The 20,730-nt window shown below is 37.1% G+C and overlaps 1 pseudogene; it reads right to left on the reverse strand.

The window, feature by feature from the left end:
* Positions 1-1,040: 1,040 nt before the first annotated feature.
* LOC119540850 lies at positions 1,041-17,481 on the reverse strand (annotated as a pseudogene).
* Positions 17,482-20,730: the final 3,249 nt, after the last annotated feature.

A 20,730-nucleotide genomic window follows, 5' to 3' on the forward strand; every position in this document is an offset into this window, starting at 1 on the left:
AGCTGTCATGTTTTTTTTTCTTTCTTTCCCTTTTGTCTCTCTACCTTCTTTGACTCTTCCTCTTTCTTTATGGAAGAAACGGAGATGTCCTTATACAGATAGTGTTGATAGTGGTGAATACATAAATATGTGACTATACAGGGGACCATCATTTGTTTACTTAGGATGGAATGTATGGTGGGTGAACAAAACCATCTTAAAAAAAAATGGGTTGATGAAGAAACCTTGAGGGCACTATATAGAGTGAAATAAGTCAGACACATAAAGACAAATATTGTATGGTCTCACTGATGTGAACTAATTAGAATACGTAAACTCATAGACATGAAATATAAGCTGCCAGGATATAGAATAAGGCTAAAGAATGGGGAGTGGTTGCTTATTATAAGCAGAATGTTCAACCAGGTTGAACTTAAGTATTTGGAAATGGACAGAGGTGATGGTAGCACATTATTGTGAGAACAACTAACAGTGCTAAATGGGGTTTGAATGTAGTGGAAAGGATAAGCTTAGAATCACATATGTCACCAGAAGGAATGTTGGAGGTTAAAAGATGTGAATGTATAATGGTGAATCTTGTGGTGGACAATGTCCGTGATTAACTGTACAAAAAGAAATCTCTTTCATGAACTAGAACAAATGTATGACACTATAACTGGAAGTTAGTAATAGAGGGGTATATAGGGAAAAATATACCTATTGCAAACTATGTACTACAGTTAGTAGTATTTTAACATTCTTTCATCAACAGTAACAAATGTACTATACCAATACTATGAGTCAATAATGGAGGGGGTGGTGGTGGTTAGGGGCATGGGAGGATTTGAGTTTTCTTTTCTGGAGTAATGAAAATGTTCTAAAAGTAAAAAAAAAATTAATTGTGATGATGGATGCACAGCTGTAGGATAGCACTGTAAGCAAGTAATTATACACTTTGGATAACTGTATGGTATGTGAACAGTCTCAATAAAATTAAATTTAAAAAAATCAATGAGAGAGATGCCTTGGTACATATTCTCAAAAGAAAACAGACAATCATGTTGGATTTTGATTATTTATGGAGGTAAGGAGAATGGAACTTGGTTAGTGGCTCTGTAGATGCTGTGCGTTGAATCAAAGAGTAGAACTACAGAGACTGGTTTCAGAGTAGTTACTTAGCAGTAACATCCTCTTGGGAAGCTGAGGGTCTGACTCAGGCCTTCTGGGACTAACGAAACATAGAAATAACTTGTTCCAAGGCATGTATAGTCTTTCAAGGTAGATCAGGAACCTGTTTATAGAGGTCCTCGTTGAACTTTCTTGCTTCTCTTATGCATGAAGATGCGCACTCCAAGGGTGATGAGCCCCAGCACAAACCCCCCGACTCCAGTCAGCATCTTGTTTTGGGCAGAATCAGACTGTGCCTTCCACTCCATGGTGACAGGACTGTCCAGGCTGGGGTGCTGCACCTGGCAGGTGTAGACGTCTCCCTGCTGGGGGGTCATTTCTAGCATCACCAGGATCTGGAAGGTCCAGTCTCCATTACGGATCAGGTTGGTGGACACAACCCCAGCTATTTCCTCCTGTCCATTCCGGAACCACTGGATTTCAATGCTGCCCGGATAGAAATCTGTCATGTGGCAGACAAGCAGGTTGTGGTGCTGCAGGGGCCCCTTCCTGGAGGGGGAGACATGTACTTTTGGCTGGACTCGGCACTTCAGCGTGACGCCCTCGTTCAGCTCGTAGTTGTGTCTGCACACTGTGTCCACCTCGGCCTGCCTCTCCTCCAGGATGTCCTTCTGGCTGTTCCAGTGCTCAGCGAACCCGCTTACCAATTTTAAAAATTAGAAATATGTGTGTATATACTTAGACATACCTTTTTTTTGTTTAACAAACAATATCCATAGAGTTGCAGATTTCACCTTTAGTAGAATTTGTTTTGGAAGACAAGCTCTTTATCCCTCATTAAGTAATGCCTCAATAAATCATCTGTTACAAAACTTCTTTTGATAACATTAGCCTTTGGTTAGTCCTTGGCATAGAAAGGATTGGAAAGAATCCAGGGCTCCTGGGTACAATATTAACTGGGATTGTGGATAAAGAGGCAGTGACTTTATTTGTCTAGGTATCATAATAAGACTAGGGTTGGGCCCCAGCATATGCCAGGCTTACTCATTAGAGGGAGTGATGTTGCCTGACATGACGTCAGGGAAGGAAGATGGATGAATGCAGTTGAAAGCACAGTGGAGTCCTCATAACTAGAACAAAGATAAGGCTCCAGAACTGGATTCAGAATTCTAGAACGCATATTACTTCTATCTGATGCAGGTCCATCCTTGGTATTGGATTTTTCAAATTATGAATAACAAGGATTTCCTGTACTTATTGGAAATGATGTATGTTTCTCTTATTAATTCTAGACATTTATTGAATACCTATTCTGTTTCAAGCACTGTTTTTGGCATTGGGAAGACCAACAATGATGAAGTCAAGGTAGGTAAGACCTTTGCTCTCATGTGGCTTACATTCTCATTAGAAGGAAACACGATGGTAAGTGCTTAGAAGGAAAAGAATATTAGGTGGAGAATGTTCACTCTAGAGGTGAGTCATCAGAGGCTTCTTTCAGGAAGTGTCATTTGAGCCAAGACTTGATAAGGGGAACTACTAGGAGGAAGAGTGTCTCATATCAGCAAGGTAAAAACTCTGAGATGGGAATATACTTGATGTGTCAAAAGCCAGAGAGAAGGTGCATGGCCCCACCGAAAACAGTTTGCTCCAGTTTATGATGACAGCGTACTCATAATAGTGCTAAGAGACAGATCACAAAAATATGCTGATTTTGTGCATTTAATTCTAAAATATGAGCTCTCTAAGGAATTGGTCAAATGGGCTAGCCTGCTATTCATACTCAATTGGACACCCCCAGTTACTAAATATAAGCTTATGTGGCATCATCCTCCACTGATTTTCCTCCTGTCTGGGGTTCTGGGGATCTTCCTCCTCTATGCTTCCTTTATGACTTAGTCCTGAGCCTCCTTTTTTCTTACTCCATGTGCTTGTAGGTGATCTCATCCATTTCCATTATTTTAAATGTCATTTATATGTTGACTCTTTGACATATTTACTCAGATAGTTCACAGAAATGTTAAACTGAACATCCCTAAAAGTTAATTCTCAGTGCCCCTCCCCACTAAATTGCCTCCTTCTGCCTTCCTTTTCTCAGTGTATGCCACTTCTGTTCATCAGTTGCTCAAATAAAAAAGTCTAGGAGTCCACACCTAGTCCATCATTATGTTCCATTACTTTTGCTTTTAAAATATATGTTGCTGAGAGATCCAAGATGGCAGATTAGGAGAGACAGGAAAATTCTCCATGAAAAACACTAGATAAAAGACAGAAAGTGCTCCAGAATATTGGTTCCAGGGTTCCACCAGCTGGGCGGGGACTTATATATCCATAGTAATTGAGCACTTGAAGAAGCCAAGAGCCAGCATTCAGAATTGTGTAAGTCTTTGATCTGGAGAGCCTCTGGGAAAATGGCATCTGGACTCACACTGTGTTTGGAGGCAGGTCAGAGTGGGACCTGGGGAGCAGCCAGGGAGATGAGAGAGGGAGCTGTTGTTTTTGGCCTCTACCCCGGGCATCCACCTTGGTAACTGGCATAGGTGATAGCCCTTTGCACACCCACAGTTGAAGGCCCTCAAGTCAGGGATGAGCCTCTGCAGCAAGCAGATGATTGCAGAAGTAGGTGATTTTCCACACCCCATAGCAACTATCTTTGAAGAGGGCTAGGAGCCACCCCTTCACACCATTGTGGCCAAGAGCCTCCTCAAGGGAAATTGGAGTTTGGCTGGCTTGTGACAGCGCAACTCCTCCTCCACAGAAGCCCACAGGGTGCACAGTCAGGAGGCAGGGGAGCCACACAGAAGTGACAGGAGCCCTACACCAAGCCCAGGGACTTGTGGGTCCATGGCAGAGAGGGACTGAGGGGAGTCTGAGCTGAAGGAGTGGATGCCGGCCACAGCCCTAGGGTATCACAGCTGCAACCCTGGGAATGGCTGGGAGTACTGGGTCTTAAAGCCCTCTTCCCTGCCAAATTGCCCAGAGCACAATTCCCACCCACAGGGCTGGCAGTCCTCATTGCACACAGAAAATTGGTGTGCTGATTAGACACCTACATGGTTTGGGCCCCACTCACTGTATAAACAAAGCTGGGGAGAACTGGATTGAGGATAAGAGGTGGCTTGGGAACACCATCTGCTGGTAGTTCAGGGAAAGTGCACTGCATCAAGCTGTAGCTCTGTCAAATTATATATAATTGTTTAGATAAGCCTGCATATCCTAAAAGAATCCTATCAAGATAAGCAAATGCCAAGAGGCCAAAAACAACAGAAAAGCATAAAGCATATGAAGAAACCAGAAGATATGGATAACCCAAATGCCCAGATTGAAAAATCAGAGGAGATACAGAACTTGGAGGAATTAATTAAAGAAGTAATCACAAACACCAATACCATGCTCTGGATATAAAGGACATCAAGAAGACCCTAGAAGAGCATAAAGAAGAATTTGCAAGAGTAAATGAAAAAATAGATGATCTTATGAAAATAAAAGAAACTGTTGACCGACACATAGTACTAAATTAGGGGAAGCTGAGGAAAGAATAAGTGAACTGGGAGAGTGTAGGTTGGAAAGTGAAAACACAAAAGAATGAATGGTGAAAAAATTGAAAAATTCAAATGGATCTCAGGGATATGAAAGACAACATGAAGGGCACAAATAGAATCATTGGTGTTCCAGAAGGGGAAAGGCAGGGTAAAGGACAAGGAAGAGTATCCAAAGACATTGTTGGAGAGAACTTCCCAACTCTTCTAAACAACATAAATAAGCAAATCATAGATACCCAATGAACTCCACACAGAATAAATCCAAACAAACCCATTCGGAGACATATTCTGATCAGATTTTCAAATGCTGAAGAGGAGGAGCAAGTTCTGAAAGCAGCAAGAGAGGAGCAATTCACCACCTACAAGGGAAACAACATAAGACTAAGTAGTGACTACTCAGTGGCCACCACGGAGGTGAGAAGGCAGTGGTATGACATATTTAAAATTCTGAAAAAGAACAATTGCCAACCAAGAATTCTTTATCCCACAAAAATCTCCTTCAAATTTGAAGGTGAGTTTAAAATCTTCATAGACAAATGCTGAGAGAATTCGCTAACAAGAGACTTGCCCTACATGAAATACTTAAAGGAGCCCTACCAGTTGAGAAAAAAAGGAGAGAGAGGTCTGGAGAAGGGCACAGAACTAAAGAATTTTAGTAAGGATACACTAAAGGAAATAGAGAGGAAAAATATATCTGACAAATAAAATTCAAAGGATATGATGGCTGATTCAAAAACTGCCTTCACAGTAATAATATTGAATGTGAATGGATTAAACTCCCCAATTAAAAGATAGGGATTGGCAGAATGGATTAAAAAATATGAACCATCAATATGTTGCCTGCAAGAGACTCATCTTACTCACAGAGACACAAAGAAATTGAAAGTAAAAGGATGGAAAAAAAATATTCCATGCAAGCTACAGCCAAAAGAAAGCAGGAGAAGCAATATTAATCTCAGTTAAAATAGACTTTAAATGCAAGAATGTTATAAGAGACAAAGAAGGACACTATTAATAGGGGCAATTCAACAAGAAGAAATAACAATCATAACTGTCTATGCACCCAATCAAGGTGCCCCAAAGTACATGAGACAAACATTGGCAAAACTGAAGGAGGCAATAGATGTTTCCACAATAATTGTGGGAGACTTCAGTACATCACTCTCTCCTACAGATAGCTCAACCAGATAGAGGAACAATAAGGAAATTGAAAAACTAAACAATGTGATAAATGATTTTGACTTAACAGACATATATAGAACATTACATCCCAAATCAACAGGATACACATTCTTCTCTAGTGCCCATGGAACTTTCTCCAGAATAGATAATGTGCTGGGCCACAAAGCAAGCCTCAATAAGTTTAAAAAGATTGAAATAATTGAAAGCGCATTCTCTGATCACAATGGAATACAACTAGAAGCCAATAACCATCAAAGATTTAGAGCATTCACAAATATCTGGAAGTTAAACAATGCACTTCTAAACAATCAGTGGATTAAAGAAGAAATAGCAAGAGAAATTGCTAAATATCTAGAGACAATGAAAATGAGAGCATACCATATGAAAACTTATGGGATGCAGTGAAGGCGGTATTGCATGGGAAATTTATAGCTCTAAATGCATGTATTAAAAAGGAAGAAAGACCTAAAACCAAAAACTAATGGAACAACTGAAGAAACTAAAAAATGAACAGCAAACTAATCCTAAACCAAGCAGAAGAAAGGAAATAACAAGGATGAAAGTTGAAATAAATGACATAGAAAACAAAAAAATATTAGAATAAATAAAACCAAAAGTTGGTTCTTTGAGAAGATCAACAAGAAGGACAAGCCCTTAGCTAGACTGACAAAATCAAAAAGGGAGAAGACCCAAATAAACAAAATTGTAAATGAGAGAGGGGACATTACTGTGGATCTCGAAGAAATTAAAAAAATATCATAAGAGGATACTATGAACAACTCTATGCCAACAAACAAGGTAATGTAGAGGAAATGGACAATGTCTTAGAAACACATGGTTGCAGTTTGCTAATGCTGCCATTATGTAAAATACCAGTAATGAATTGGCTTTTATAAAGGGGCCTTATTTGGCTACAAAGTTACAGTCTTAAGGCCATAAAGTGTCCAACATAAGGCATCAACAATAGGGTACCTTCTCTGGAGAATACCGATGGCATCCAGAAAACCTCTGTTTGCTGGGAAGGCACCTGGCTTGCATCTGCTTGCTCCCAGGCTGTGTTTCAAAATGGCATTCTCCAAAATATCAGGTTTCAAAAGCCACCTTCAAAATGTCTCTCAGCTGCAGCAAGCAGTGAGCTCCTTCTGTCTGAGCTTTTCATATGGCTCCAGTGATTTAATTCAGGCCCACCCTGAATGGTTGGGGTCACACCTCCATGGAAATTATCCAATCAAGTTCTTGTCCACAGTTGATTGAGTCACATCTCCATGGAAACACTCAATCAAAGCATTCTAATCTAGTCATCACTAATATTTCTGGCCCCACAAGATTGCATCAAAGAACATGGCGTTTTGAGGGACATAATACATCCCAACCGGCACACACATGAACAACCTAGACTGTCCAGAGAAGACATAGAAGACCTTAACAAACTAATCACAAGCAGAGATCCAATCAGTCATCAAAAAGCTTCCCACAAATAAATGCCCAGGGCCAGATGGCTTCACAGGAGAATTCTACCAAACTTTCCAAAAAGAACTGACACCAATCTTACTTAAACTCTTTCAAAACATTGAAGAAAATGGAACACTTCCTAACTCATTTTATGAAGCTAACATCACTCTAATACCAAAACCAGGTAAAGATGCTACAAGGTAGGAAAACTACAGTTCAATCTCCCTCATGAATATAGATGCAGAAATTCTCAACAAAATACTTTCAAATCAAATCCAAAGATACATTAAAAAAATCATACACCATGACCAAGTGGGGTTCATCCATGCATGCAAGGATGGTTCAACATAAGACCATCAATCGATGTAATACAACACATTAACAAATCAAAAGGGAAAATCAAATGATCATCTCAATAGATGCTGAAAATGCATTCAATAAATTCCAGCATCCTTTTTTTTTTTTTGATAAACACACTTCAAAAGGTAGAAATTAAAGATAGACAGCAACTAGTGAAGAGGCAACGATAATTTAAAGAACAGATAAGCTATTTAGGGTAATCTTAGTGTTATGGGAATGCTCAGGAATGATTATGGTTTGCAAAGTTTCTTGGATATGGTAGTGTCATTGGAAACAATGTAGTTATTTTGGGTTATTTTTCTTATTCAATTTTTTGTTAGGGTTTGTTAATTTTCTTGAGGTATGGTAGGGACATGTTGGAAGCAATACGGTTACTTTAGGTTATTTGCTTTTCTTATTCCTTTGTTTTGTTTGAATTGTTTTTTTTTAATTTTTTTGATAAAGTTAAAAAAGCTATTTTATTAAAAAATTAGCTTCAGTGTAATTATTTTAAGTTATTTGGTTTTTCTTATGCCTTTGATTATGGTTTGTTAATTTTCTTGGGCTATGGTAGGAACATGTTGGTAGCAAAGTAGTTATTTTAGGTTATTTGTTTTTCTCAATCCTTTGTTTTGTTTGAAATGCTGTGAATTTTTTTGTGGTTTGTTTTAATTTTTTGATAAAGTTAAATAATTAAAAAAATCAAATATATGTTGAATTTACCTGTCTTTTTTCTTTGTTTCTATCGTCACCACCTCATTGCAATCCTCTTTCTTTTTGGAACTCCTACAATTGCCTCCTTTGTGATTTCGTTACTTCTGCCCTTGGCATGGTCCGAATCTTCCAAAGTTTACTGGAGTAAGCTTTTAAAAGCATGAATCAAATCATGTCACTCCTCTGCTTAAAACCATTTGGTTTTAATAAAATCAAACTTCTTAGCATGGCCAGTAAGTCCCTGATGAGTTAGCCCTGCCTATTTTCTGGTCTCATCTTTCAGCCACACTGGCCTCATGTTAATCTTAAAAACACACTGTATTTTTTCCTGTTTTAAGGCTTAGGGCTTTTGCTGTTTCCTCTGCCTGGAATTCTCTTTTCTCACTTTTCACCTAGATTACTACCACCTATTCTTCCAGTGTCGGCTTAAATGTCAGTTCCACAGAGTGCCCTTTTCTGACTGACAGCCTTCCCTCTGGTCCCAATGTAAGTTACTACCTATAATTAGGACCCATCTTTCCTATTACACTTTCTTAAAGCATTCTGTTATGTTCTCTAATCAAACCTTATCAAACCATTTGTCAGTATATTTATTTATATGTTCATTTGTTTGCTATCTGTTTTATCTACTAGACTAAGCTACATGAGATCAACCATGTCTCTTTGGTGTATCACACTCTACCTAGCTCTTAACAATACTTCACCTAGTAGTAGGTGCTCAAGAAACACAGTACTTGATGAATGAATGAAAGCAGATAAGAGCCTGAACTAGTGTGATATCACTGAGAATGGGAAGAAAGAGATGGATAGCAAAGCTTTCTTGAGGAACTAGGAGTAAGTTATGATAGAGCTACTGAGAAATCCAGGAAATGTTTTGGTGAATACACCAACAGCCCTGCTTTGTGTATTTGTATGGTGGTGGTGGTAGTAGCTACTGAATATATAAGAATATGCACTCACATCTCAGTTATGTGTGTAGCCTTTCCCAGTATGGTGAAGAAAGAAATCCAGTGAGGTCCACTTCAAAGAATTAAAATTCCCCATTCCTGAAGAGTGGGAAAAGTTCCCTTGTATAAGAGTATCCATGTCTTTGGAAGATCAGTCATCCATGAATTTGTGAAACAATTGCATTGACTGTTTAGCTAGAAAAATCCCTCTTTTGAAGTCATAAGATTATGGGCCTTGATGGTTAATGTAATCATTAACAGCCTTTTCAGTTTTCTAGAGATAGGGAGATCACTGTTTACCTACATTAAAATTGCAAGCAATATTGTTTTTCATAGATTTTGCTGACAACTGATCAGGCTTATCTCACTCAGTGTAAGGTCACAACCAACAGAAACTAAGCAAAGATCAGAAAATTAGACAAAATTTGAATCATTCACTTTGTCTATTTGTTAGATTTGGACTTCAAAAAGAGCAAAGGCACTTGAAATGAATGATTAAACTGAAATTTTTAGATTGTGGTTTTTATTTATTGTCATACTTTTGTGAATAAATTGGCTACATGATGCAATTTTATAATTTTAAATCAATGTGATATATGCAAATGTGTGTTCCTCAAAGATTACATTGGAGGGTGATTAGTCATTTATCATAAATAACCAGAGGATTCTTATAAAATCAAGCTCTCTAGGTATATATGAAAGATTCAGTGAATAAAGCTTTCAGTTCAGTTCTACAGACATTCACTGAGTTTCTCTTATGTACTAGTTGAGTTTTTCTAGAAACTGATTTATCAGGTACACCTGAAATAGCTTAGTTATGGAGGGGGTTTTGTGTGTCTGTGTACTTCTTCCATAAGAGGGCAGCAAAGGACCGGCATGATTTTTTTTTTTATTATGTAGTTTTAGGTCAGAGATTTGCTTGTTATTACAAACTCAATAGAAATTTAAGAGTAAGAGAAAAGGAGTCAAGGTTTGGTTTTAAACCGTGATTTATATTAATTTTAAAATTAATTTTAAATAATTTCACTTGGTGTTTAAAAGATCTTTTACACAGCCTAATATAGTTTTTGTACCATATAGTAAATGATCTCACTTGCATGGTGCTATCAGTGATAGTCTCGTGACAGAATTTTACTAGGCATGGTTGTACAAGGGGTTTGAATCCTGGAGGCATGGCTTATTAGCTGTGTAGCCTGAAAAGACTACTTAGCCTTTCTGAGCCTCAGTTTCCCCATCTATTAAAAAAGGGGGGGCAGGGGTTAGTGGGAGTGGAGGAGCAGCAGCAAACAACAATACCTATTTCACGGAGTATTAATAAACAAAATAGAATTTCTACATCCTGAAGAGGTTAGGACCAATTAAAAGATGAAGGCAGGAAAAACCAACCCAATAGCCCACCAATCTTGGATGTACACTATTTAAAGAAAATCTGTTTAGAGTCCCAAAAGAAAGGATAGGCCATTACTGTCTGTGGCTATCTATATATGTAATTCAATTAACATACGTATTATGTAATGTTCAATTAATACCTATTCATATAATTTGTAAAGCCCATTAAATGTATGTGAAGTCTATCTTACAATCCTTTACAAATGTGTATCTTAATTTGGTCATGCCAAGTTTTTATTTTCCGAGTAAATAAATAACATAATAAAGATGATAATGCTTTAGGCATTGAGCTTGTTTCTTTTATATTCACCCTCTCATTTCTTGCAAATTTATTGTGATAATTGATGCTTTTTCTTCATTCTGACATGTATGTTTTTCGTTTTTGGGTATTTGTGATTCTTTTTTCCCCTCAGCCTGTGAGGCTATACTTTCTACTAAGAATTTTTAAGTTTTGTTTTTGACATTCAACCTTTGAATACATCTGCATTTGTTTCTTCTATCTTGTGTGATAAATACCTCTAATGGCATCTGTTTCGACATGTATAATCATTTTTTTTCTACCTCCATGTATTGAGTAGTCCCTGATTTCCCTATCAATCTGTCTTATCTCCTCTGACATAGACAGAGTTCCATACATGTGTGGGTCTGTTGTGGGCTCTTTACTGAATTGCATTAATTTGCCCAGTTTGTTCCATGCTGTCTAAATTACCATAGCTTCATAGTAAGTCTTGATATCTGGTAGGACAAATTCTCCCTCAGTCATCTTCAGAAATTTCCTGACTCTTTTTTGAACTATTATTCCTTCTTCTTCTTCTTTTAGAATCAGTTTAACATAATCCATGAAAAAAAAAAAAAAACCTGTTGGGATTTTGATGGAATTGCATTGAATCTATAGATCAATGTGTATCTCTACAATGTTGAAGTGTTTTACCAATGAACATGGCCTATCTCTCCATTCATTCAAGTCTGCATTTAGTGTCTTTCAGTGTCACTTTATAGTTTTCCCCTAAGTCTAATGTATCTTTTATTAGATTTATTCATAGGCACTTGATATTCCCTGATAGTGTTGAAACGCTCTCTTTTAAATTTTCTTTTCCAGGTATATGTTGCTGATGTAAAGAAATGCAGCTGACTTTTGTACAATAAGCTTATATCCTTCTACTTTGTTAAACTATTATTTCTAATAAATTTTCTGTAGATTCTTTTTAGTTTTCTATAAAAATAATCATGTGATCTGCTAATAAAGATAGTTTTATCTACTCCTTTCCAATCATATTGACTTCCATTTATTTTAATAATTTTATATGCTATTAGAATCTTCAATTTAGTGTTATTTATTTTTTATTTTTAAAAAGGATGCTTTTAATGTTTCCCAGGTTAAGATGAGATTTACTGTAGGTTATTTAGAGATACTCTTTATAGAATTTCCTTTCATTCCTAATTGTCTAAGATCTTTTATTATGAATTTAATGTTGAATTTTGTCAAGTGCTTTTTCCCCATCTATTGGAATAATTATGATTTTTCTGTTTTCATTTTTATCATAATAAGTCCAATTTATAGATTTTTTTTCTTTAAAGCTTGACCTGTGAAGAAGGTAATGCCAATTTATATCCTTTCCAACGGGCAGGCCCATACTTGGGCAGGTAGCAAAACTGTCCTTCCTTTCAGAGTCTGCTGCAGCAGCAGACTCTGAAAGGTCACCCTTGCTTAACCTCAAATTCTCTGCTCTTATCAGTTCCCTGCCAAGGCTGTTATATTTAGATGAAAGTTTAAGGTATAATTTTTACCCAGCAGAATTGATAATTTTGAGCCTTTTTGTACAAGTAATCACTCAATGAAAATTACTGAGTATCCATCATGTGCAAAAAAAAAAAAAAAAACCATATTAAATCTGGTGGAAACAGGGCAGATTTTTGTAATAATAAGCCATTTTTGTATTAATTGGATAAATACAGTTGGTTATGTTTATTATTTTTTATTACTTTCAGCATTAAGTAGATATCAAATTTTATTTCAAAGTCAAGTATGACAGTTATGAAAACATGATATTGAGTCACAGAAAATATACTTCTTTTTATGAAAGAATATAAAATGTCAAAAGTGTGAAAACTAGAATTTCCATTACCCCCTCACTTTTATTACTGGTTCATTTCTAGCCAAATAAAGTAATGTTACATACCAGAAGTAGTGTTCAAATTTCCATGGAAAGATTTTTTTTTGTAATAGCTTTATCAGGATATGATTCACATACCATACAATTTACCCACTTAAAGGGTACAATTCATTGGTTTTTAGTATATTCATAGCTGTACAACAGTCAATTTTAGAACATTTCATCCATCAAAAAGAAATCCTGTACCCTTTAGCAGTCAATTTCCTGTTTCCCCACCTCCAGCTCTAGGCAGCTACTAATCTACTTTTTGTCTTTATAAATTTGCCTATTCTGCACATTTCATATAAATGGAATCATATAATATGTCATCTTTCATGCCTGGCTTCTTTCACTTAGGATGATGTCCTTAAGGTTCATCCATGCTATAGCATGTATCTCCATTCCTTTTTATTGCTAGTATCTTGGTTTCCTAGGGCTACTGTAATAAAGGACCACAAACTAGGTGACTTAAAACAACAGAAATTTATTGTCTTATAGTTCTGGAAGTCAGAAGTCTGAAATCAAGGTGTTGGTAGGATCATGCTTCAATCAAAGTCCAAAGCGAAGAATCCGTTCCTTGCCTCTTCTAACTTCTGAGGGTTTGCCAACAGTCCTAGGTATTCTCTCCACTGTTGGCAAATGGCATTCTCCCCTCTCTCTACTTCTGTATCCAAGTTTCTTCTTATATGGACACCAGTCATTGGATTAGGGCCCAACCTAATCCAGTTTGGCTTCATCTGAACTAATAACATCTTCAAAGTTCCTATTTCCAAGTAGGATCAAATTCACAGGACCAGGGATTAAGACTTGAACATATCTTTTTGTGGGTCACGATTCAATCCATAACATATGGGTATACCACATTTCGTTTATCCATTCGATGTTGATGAACATTTGCGTTGTTTCCACCTTTCAGCTATTATGAGTAATGCTGCTGTGAACATTTGTGTACAAACTTTTGGGTGGACATATGTTTTCATTTCTCTTGTATTTACCTAGAAGTAGAATTGCTAGGTCATGTAGTAACTCTATGTTTAATGTTTTGAGGAACTGCCAGACTGTTTTCCAGAGTGGCCGCACCACTCTGCATTCCCACAGCAGGGTATGCAGGTTCCAAGTTCTCCACATCCTGGCCAACACTTGCTGTTCTCGCTCTCTTTTATTATAGCCATCTTAGTGGGTGTGAAGTGGTATCTCATTGTGGTGATGCTTTTAGTGCCATATCTAAGAAAACATTACCTAATCCAGGGTCACAAAGGTTTATCCCTGTGTTTTCTTTCCAAGAGTTATAAAACTCATAAACATATAAAAACTCTTAAAACATCTTAAAACTTGTATAAAGACTTAGTTATTATATTTAGGTATTTGATCCATTTTGAGTTTTTGTATATGATATGAGATAGGCAACTTCATTCTCTTACATGTGAATATACAGCTTTCCCAGCAACATTTGTTAAAAAGACAATTCTTTCCCCCATTGAATAGACTTGGCACCCTTTTCTAAAATCAATTGACCATAGATGTATGGGCTTATTTCTTTTTCTTTCAATTCTATTCTGTTGATCTGTATGTCTATCCTTAGACCAGTACCACACAGTCTCGATTGCTATAGCTTTGTAGTAATTTTGGAAACTGGGAAATGCGTCCCCCATCTCTGTTCTTCTTTTTCAAGGTTGTTTTGGCTACTCTGGATCCCTTGTATTTCTGTATGAACTTTAGGATCAGTGTGTCAGTTTCTGCAAGGAATTGATAGGGATTGTGTTGAATCTGTAGATCAATTTGTAGATCTTAACAATATTAAGTCCTCCAATCCATGAATACAAGATGTCTTCATTTACTTATGTCTTTTATTAGGACTTCAATGTTTTATAATTTTCATTGTACAAGGCTTGCACTTCTTTGGTTAAATTTATTCCTAAGTATTTTATCTTTTTGATGCTACTGTAAATGGAATTGTTTTCTTAATTTCATTTTTCAATTGTTCATTACTAGTATATAGAAATACAATGGATTTTTGGTAAATTGATCTTTTATCCTTCAGACTTGTTGAACTCTCTTATTAGCTCTAATAATTTTCTTGTGGATTCCTTAGGATTTTCTATATGCAAAATCATGTCATCTGCAAACAGAGGTAACTCTGCTTGTTCCTTTCCAAACTAGATGTCTTTTCTTTCTTTTTTTTAAAATTGCTTTTTTATTTCTTTTTTTACCCAACTGCCCTGGCTAGAACTTCCAGTACTATGTTGAATAGAAGTGGTGAGAGCAGACATCCTTATCTTGTTCTTGATGTTAGAGGGAAAGCATTTAGTCTTTCGCCATTGGGTATTTTTACTTAATTTGTTTGCTGTGGATTTTCATAGGTGCCCTTTATCAGATTGAGGAAGTTCCCTTCAATTCCCCAGTTTGTTGAGTATTCTTATCATGAAAGGATATACAGTATTTTTTTATGCTTGGGACTTACATCACTATTTAGCAGGAATTTAAACAGTCTATGGTATATCTTCTATTAATAAGAAATATTAGAGACATTCAAGACTTACCCAGTTTTCAAGCCACACTTAGAATAGAAAGGCCATTTCCTATTCAAAGGAGAAGAGGAGAAACAGTGCCCAGGCTTCCAGTTTGCAGCATCCTGGGAAGCCCATTTTTTTGGCTTGTTACCCTGCCTGCCTATCTATCCTGCCTCCGTGACAGCTGGGATTCCAGCTCTGTTGTCTACTTATGTACTCACAGGACCTTGATGAGTGCCTGGTACATAATAAATGCTTAGTAAATATTTGTGGAATAAATTACAAAAGTAATACATACCCATAAAATGTTTAAAAATAAATAAATGTATAACAATAGCCAGTGCGTAATGTGTTTATTATATGCTGGGCACTGGGCTCAGGGCTTGTAAGTATTCTCAATCTTCTCAACCAACTGAGGTAGTCCTATTACCTGCACTCAGAGAAAGAGATGTAAATGAGTTAAGTTAAAGGGCTGTGGTTGATTGTGTTAATTTTCTTTTTTGTTTTTTTTTTTTCTAAATTCAGTTTTATTGAGATATATTTGCATACCCTACAGTCATCCATGGTGCACAATCAGCTGTTCACAGCACCATCATATAGTTGTGCATTCATCACCCCAATTTTTGAACATTTTCCTTACTCCAAAAAAAAATAAGAATAAAAATAAAAGTAAAAAAGAACACCCAAAGCATTCCATCGCCCCTTATCCCATCCTATTATTCATTTAGTTTTTGTCCCCATTTTTCTACTCATCTGTCCATATACTGGATAAAGGGAGTGTGAGCCACAAGGTTTTCACAATCACACAGTCACAACATGTAAGCCCAAGACTGAGGGCTCAGCATACTAAATTGTTAGTCCTCAATGTTTGTGAGGATATCAGTAATAATTCAGGTGGGGAAGTCTAACATTTCTGCATTTTTCCCCAGCCCCTGCAAATATATTTTTATTCTCTGCCCAAGTTACTTTGGGATGTATCAGGATTTTACACTAACCTGTATAAGATTGTGTTACTTTTCAACTGTAGTCCATGTTCTTGCCTGAAGGAAGATTATACATTCCTGCTTAGTATCCCAAGCAAGTCCAAGTTCATAGAGATAGAAATTCAAACCCAGGTTGCCCATGTCTAGATTTCATGTGTTATGCTATATAACCTTTCCAAAGTATAAAGTAGAAGACCCTCCATAAACCCATCCTGATAATCACAGTTAGCAATTTAGTGTGAGTATCCAAAACTTTTTTCTATACATATGTCCATGTTCATTTTTATAAAAATGGGACCATGTTTGCAATACATACTATTTTAGAATGGTTTTTTTTTTTCTACTTCACTTGACAGTGTAAGATGGACTCCTGTCACACTCCAAAAGCAGACACTGAGATAGTTTGGGGGTGTAACATTGTTTTTTAGGGGTCAGCACAGTAAGAAAAGGGTTAAATTTAGCTTTCACATAAAGGTGACGTGGAATAGGGGAAACAAAAACTAAACACAACTAGCACAAACTAACTGCGATTAGAGGGAAAGAAAGGGCGTCTAACATAAGTCTAGAGTTAATGCCAGCTCCTTATCTGGGTGAAAACAAGTAACAACCAGGGTCACTGAAATGTGAAGAAATATGAGGTATAATCAAAGGCAGGTTAGTCAGCTCTCTCAAATCAGCTGTAACCTCTGGAGTACCCAGCCAATGGGGAAACGGGAGAGGGACCTGCGTGTTAGGCTGTGTGTTCGGGGCGTGTTCGGGGCGCCTGCCATTCCATTTGCTTTTGGTTGTGTGGCTGCTCCTGCAAGAACGAAAATAAATTTCTTTTCTCCTCGACAATCAGGGGAGCCTTTGTTTTCTTCCAGGTACAACTCTGTTTCTAACAAGCACCTTTGAAAGGAGGAATGAGGAGTGGAACTGGATGCTTGCCTAACCAGGTCTCTCTAGAGTTGATGTTTCCTGTCAGGGTTGTCCCACATCAGGACCAAAGGGCAGGTCTTGACACCCACTCCTGACTCTTCTCGGATGCTGGCTGCCCTGAGTCCATCACAGCTTCCTGGAGCTGAGGTGGAAACCTTGCATTTGCTGACTGCTGACCTCCCTCCTTGGAGCTGGGCCCCAAGTCCTTTCAAGAAGGGGGTCTGGGCCTGCATCTCTGTGTCCACCATGGTCCATTCCGTTGTCACTCAAAGACACTTTCCATTCTTTGTTCTTACTCTAGGCTCTCAAACCTCTTATCTGAAATCCCTGAAGTGCTTAGTTCTTTAAAACGTTATAACTATACACTGTCATAAATTTAAAATGAAGGAGATTCGATTACAGTTCATTTTAACTTTGTAATAATATGAAGACTATATTAAATTCCTTATTTTAAAGAAGTTTGCTGCCTAATTACTCTTGCAACTTTTGTTCAATAATCTTTGACAAATGAGGATTTTTTTTTAATTGCCAGCAATTTCTGGCCTTTGTTCAAATGTATAAAAATGATTAAAATCCTGACTCATTGGTGGTCTCAAGTGACACAAGGATACCAAAAATGTGTTCACCAGCATGTTGGGCATAATTGAGTATAGCACACATTTTCAAGCTTCATTGTCTCAAACTCCATTTATACTTAGCTATTGACTTGAAATTTAGAGAGAGAATTTTTCATTAGATTAAAAAAGAAAAGAAAAGAAAAAAGAAAAGACAAGAAAAGAAACTGGATCCAGTATCTTTTTTTCTTTGCCACTTCAAGCTTTCCAAAGGGGAAAAAAATCCATGGAAAAGTCATCAACTGTTACAAATGCATTGTCATTTCAGTTATGATGATGATTTCTTTGTGTTCTAAATCGTCAGTTTATTTTATATTTGTGAGTTAGTAAAATTGATTCAACCAGCTGTATCAAGTACAGGAAATAATAAAATGATGATAATTGAAGCAGATTCTTTTCCTCTTGTCATTTTTGTGTTCTTGGTAACTCATAGCTTAGATCTGTTGCAGTCGTTTGTGTCTGCTGTGTATTCTAGGCAAGAAAGAAAGAAAGAAGGAGAGAAGGAGGGAGGGAGGGAGGGAAGGAAAGGAAGAGCAGGAAAGAAGAAACTGCTCTCCATTTTTTGTGCTCTTCCTGAACAACTTCTCTGTCTTTATGTATACTCTGAATCTTGAAAATATTTGTGCTTCTTTTCTTTTCCTTTGGCTATTAGGAGCTCTAAAACAAATTTGAAACATCTGCAAATGCACTGGCAAAAAGAGAGTTACTGATTTCCTCTTGCTTTTCAAAAATATGAGGGAACATTGGATATGAGAAACTACCTTCTATTGGAAAGGGAAGATGGGCTCTCCACAGATCAGTTTCTTTACAGGAAAAAAAAAAAAAAGATCTGGATTCAAAATAGTGACTGCTAAGTGCTAGGCACTGTTCAAAGTGATTTATAGATATTTACTCATTTAGTCCTCATAACAATCCTGTGAAGAAGGTATCCCCCATTTTACAGTTGAGAAGACTGAGTCACGAAGAGTTAAATGTCTTGCCCAAGGTCACATGTTAGTAAACATCAGAGCTCTGGGTTTCATATTCTGAATGCATGTGCTATTAACCAGTTAAGGTTAATACACAGAATGCAAGTCATAAGGCTGGCTCCAAATTTGTTACAGAGCTTCCCAGGAGTCAAACAAAAAAAGGAAACATGGCTATTTGCAAGACTTACTATATATGTAAGACTAAAGCAAAGAAATTAATCAGGGGAAGTGCAACTTTCCCAGGTACTGAGACCTGGGAAAATTTCTTCTTTGGGTCCTTATAAAATTAATGCCACATGACATTGTGAACAATGTTTTCCATAATAACCCCACAGTAAATAGCATGAAGCCATTTTTTTATGTATGAGGAAAATTCACTATCTTCAAATACTGTTCTATATTATACATTCATATTCTTTCCTCACTTATCCATTCCTAACATACCCATATATTTTTTCAGATGTGTCTTTCATATTTTCCCAGGCTTGACTAGAATTTTACATCTCACTTTTGATTTATTTTCCATAGCCTGACCCTCTGTTTTTGTCTTCATACTAGTCATCAGCTTTCAAGTTTTTTTAAAAAATATTTATTTGTTTATTATTTTCATCTGTTTTTAAAGAAGCAGCTTTGTTACAAAGCAACCCTTGCAAATTTTCATTTACCTAAAGCTTCAGAATGTGTTCTTGTTTGGTTTTTGTTGTTGCTACTGTTTAACTATTGATGACATGACAATGAACTTATTGTGAATTTCCAAGTTGTCTCTTCTGGCTGTTGAAGAATTTTTCTTTACCTCTCAGGTGGTAAGATCTGTTGCCACCATAAATTAAAATAACTGTAAGTGCTGAAGTCAGCCCACTCCTGCCCCTTCAGTGATGATCTTTTCCTTAAAAGATTAGTTTAGGTGAAAGGAAGGCAAGTTCCTGCCTGTTGACTTTACTTGTGAAATATATATATATATTCCAAATTTTCCTCTTATCTTCTCTCTGCTTCTCCCACCCAAATCTAAGCCACCCAAAGTCCTCACCTCATCTTTCAGCTTTAATTCCCCTTTCCCCAAAGCAGCAGAACGATGCTTCAAAACATAAATTAGAGGCGAAAACCATCAGTGACTTCCAGTCTTACATGAAATAAAATCGTAACTCTTTACTATGGACTAGCAAGCATGATCTGGCCCTCTCTAAATTCTCCCTTGTACTCTTTGAGCTCCTTTTTCTTTTATTGTAATTCTCTGAGCTTACTCCTGTCTCAAAACCACTGTACTTGTGTTCCTCTGCCTTGAGCTCTCTTCCTCCACATCTTTGCCTGGTTCATTGTTCTGCATCCACATCTTTGCTCAAAGGTTGCATCTTCAGAGACCAGTCTCGAGTCAGCATCCCAGCCCTAACCCACGCATCACCTTCATCACATCACCCTGTGTTATGTCCTTCTCACTCCTTATGACAGTATACTGTCCCGTTTATTTTATTCAATAATTGTTCAGCAAATTAAATGTCAGTTCTAAAAAATCAGAACTTATATTTCATTCAAAGATGATTGCCTCGCAACTGACAGTGCTCAACGTATGAGAGGTGTATGATGAGTATTTGTTGACTTGATTACAGTGTGATTGGCCCATCCGCCAGCCTCTTACTATGAATTTGTCCAACTGTTAGCTGCTGCCCGTTAAGTTTAGACCAGCAGGGATCTGTGTCCCCCACAGGACTGCCCCTTTACAACCAGGAAATGAGGAGCAGCCAGCTTTCCTCTGAAGTTGAGATGTCACGCTACAATTATTTCAAGTTGCTGAATCTAGCTCCTAGATAGTCCTTCTTAAAAAATTTTAGACACGTATTTTATTTCTGTCTTTGTTGACAAGTGTTTTATTTTACAGAAGAAAAGGGATAAAAAAGCAAAGGGTAAAAGCAAAAGGCTG

Source organism: Choloepus didactylus, chromosome 7 (genome assembly GCF_015220235.1).
Source record: "Choloepus didactylus isolate mChoDid1 chromosome 7, mChoDid1.pri, whole genome shotgun sequence".
NCBI classification, from domain to species: Eukaryota; Metazoa; Chordata; class Mammalia; order Pilosa; family Megalonychidae; genus Choloepus; species Choloepus didactylus.